Below are 3196 nucleotides of genomic sequence, written 5' to 3'. Positions count from 1 at the left end.
TCCGTGTTCCTGATCCCCACCCTCTTTTCTTCTCTCCCATCCCTCCCCACTCCTCTTCTGTCCTCTTCCTCCCCCCCCACCCCGTCTTCTTGTCCAAGGGTCTAAGTTTTAACATAAGGAGCCTTCGATTTTTAATGAAAGAAAAACTAAAAGGTCAGACTGATCACTTTTATTTAAAACATCAAGTTATTAAAGGGATGTTTTAGTGTAAATTGTCCCTTAGGAGCAATTGTAGAAATGAGTACAGTCCCTCTAGATGTTGACGTGGAAGGACTCCTCGATGGCAATCTGAAATTGGGTTTCCTCATCCAGCTGAAGATTCACGAAATCTCCGTAATCAAACTGATGCCTCTGGTTAAGATGGCTAACAAAATTTCTGGTGAGTTGAGGCGGGTCGCCCCATGGAAGAGATAGGCAAATTGGGCAAGTGACTGAAACTACACGACCTCGGTGGCTGCTATTGCAATGATCCAGCAAACGTTGTCTGCTCATGGTCACTTCTTCACACAGAGGGCAATCGAAGGTGGGCTCATCAGGTGGGCTCGCGTTCTCTTCCTCTTCTTGTAAAACCTCCTCGGCATTCGCTGAGGCCGGTGCCTCGTTGTTACTGTTGCCCACGGAGTTTGGAGACTGTTGGAAGCTTGAAACAGATGTAGAAACTCCAAATTCATCCTGGTACTTTTCGCAAGTTTTGTAGTGCTGCCTCATACGATAGAGTTCAACGCGTTGGGAACAGCATCGGCAATTACCAGGAAAATGTCTCATGATGGTTTCAAGGTCTACAGCCCTCACTGGACAAGCTCTTTCTCTTCTAGTCACATTTCCACGGCACAGGGGGCAGTGGAGCCGGCTCTCCTTCATTGCACTCAGGAAACATTTTCTGCAGAAAACATGCTTACAGGCCGCGACCCGAACTGGCGTTTTGAAGACTTCTTGGCATATCGGACAGTAGAAATCATCTTCAGTGTAAGACGTGGTGGAGGCAGATTCTTCCTCGGCCATAGTGGCGACCGGTAGAAGCCCAAGGCGATGGCGGCTCGCGGCTGCTAAGGTGGCGGTGGCGGCTCAGAGCTCCCCTCCGGATCCTCTCCAAGCAGCGCTTTGGGTCAAGCTCTCTCCGCGGCAGATCCGCAGACAGGTGGTCCCCTGCTGCAGTCTGATTTCAGCGCCTTTCTGTCCAGCAGTTGACTGAGCTTCAGAGCACTGGATCTCCAGCGAAAGACGGGTGATGCTCTGTTCTTAGGAGCCTCAGAACCCGCCAGACCCGAAGCTCATGGTGATGGAGATACCTCCTATTCAGCCATCAGTTGAGAGGTAACTGCTGCCTGCCAGGCTGGTTGGTCACTGCAGAATGGATAGCCACAGGAGAGCCGGAGGCGGGGTCAATAGGACGGCCTCCATAGCAACCAGCGCGTCGCGCCTTCAGCTGGTTGTGACGTAAGCTGCCAGGTCCGCTTACTTTACCAAGTTTTTTTTTGTTTGTTTGTTTGTTTTTGGTTTTTGGTTTTAAATTCAGCTGGGCCTAGTGGCGCAGGCTTGTAATCCTAGCCAATAAGGGATGCTGAGGCAGTATGATCGCGAGTTCAAACCCAGACAGAGCGATTTAGGGAGCCCCTGTCTGGGAAGAGTAAAAAGAGATCTGCCAGCACAGCTCCGTGATTCGATTGCACGCGCAAGCCGCTGCATTTAATCCCTACGTCTTCATAAAGTCCTCCAGGTACCTAAGTGATCATTCTATGTGGACCGTGGACCACTGCTATCAGGCTACTGTGTGTAATAGTATATTGTCTCTCCTGTATATACCACGTTTCTTTACTCTTCAGCGTGCATCATTTAAAATTCCTTGAATTCACTAATTCAGCTTGTCAGTCCTCTCCTTTCATTAACGGGAACTGAGAAACCTCTCAGTCCTTAAACTAGACAGGTGAGGCCCATAGATAGATCCAAAGCAGAAATCTACAAGCTAAATAGCTGACCTCTTACCAGACCCCTGCTTTAGGATTTTTCCCATCTGTTCTATAAAGCCAAGCAAGAAATTGTGTGATGTTAACTGTATATGAGCTTGAGAAATTATCTACTCTGAGGTCCAGGCAGATGAAATATTTTCTCTCATATCACCCAACAAATTAGTGATGTCCTAGATGTTTTGACAAGAGCAAGAGCCTGACCCTTTGCCATCACCATGCACTTCTGAGTTTCTACTCAGTATCCCTAGTCACCCAGAGCCACTGACAGTGATAGTGCATATCTTCGAGATACTTTATTTTTATTCACTTAAAAAAATTCTGACCCAAGGCTTAGCTAAAAATGTAGCTTTTACCTTCATCATTGCTGCCTGTCCTGCACCCTGCACCACCTATGGTCCTGGGCACTCCCCTGAGGGTGCTCAGGTATGCTAAATCCAAAAGGTGAGCACACACACACACACAGAGAGAGAGAGGGGGGGTGGGGGAAGAAGTGTTGAAATACAAAAGGCACATCAAGAGCCTCTAATTGCTCATCTGTAAAATGGCACCATGGGCTGCAATTGAAATAGTTCATAGACTTCTGGAAATATCAAGTGAGATGGTATCCCAAATGTGTCCTCACACTCACAATACTTGTCCCTGTTTTGACAGGTTACTAGATGTGCCTATGAAGTCAAGGGGGGAAGTGGGGGACAGAACCAGAGACACACCACAGATGATTTCTCCATGGAACTATTTCCTAGCAAACGGTGTCTTATTAACCAGCTACCCAGTGTGCTGTACATAGATTTCACAACTTACCCACTTCCTGTAGGATGTCTAAAATAATTGGCCCATAATATTTCTAAACTGTATTCCAGGCATCTCTGGATTTATGACATCCATATGGATTTCTACCATGGAGACTGAATCCTCCCAATATCAATGGTGCATCCTTCCAGACTTCAGGCTCCCATTACTCTTTCTTTCAAAATCACAAACCTTGTTAGGAATATGAGGTTTCAAGCAGAAGTGATAGGAGCAGTATTCCACTGTTAACCTGGAGGTGACAGCTTAATAACCATTGATAATAAGCTTGGGATTTTTTTCTGGCTCAGAGAGTAGAAACAGTTCCAGATTTGCTGTTCAACTTCAGGAAGGTAGCATTGCTACCACCACTATTTTAAATGGCACTGCAAAAGGAGCTTTCCTACCTACCCCAATCCAAAGGGAGCAGAAAGGAGGGGGAG

The 3196-nt window shown here is 46.9% G+C and overlaps 1 pseudogene; it reads right to left on the bottom strand.

The window, feature by feature from the left end:
- Nucleotides 1-200: 200 nt before the first annotated feature.
- LOC110287027 (E3 ubiquitin-protein ligase RNF138 pseudogene) lies at nucleotides 201-1338 on the bottom strand (annotated as a pseudogene).
- Nucleotides 1339-3196: the final 1858 nt, after the last annotated feature.

This window comes from Mus caroli, unplaced genomic scaffold (assembly GCF_978045245.1).
Source record: "Mus caroli unplaced genomic scaffold, Mus_caroli_1 scaffold_5, whole genome shotgun sequence".
NCBI classification, from domain to species: Eukaryota; Metazoa; Chordata; class Mammalia; order Rodentia; family Muridae; genus Mus; species Mus caroli.
This window is presented reverse-complemented; position numbering and strand designations above follow the sequence as displayed.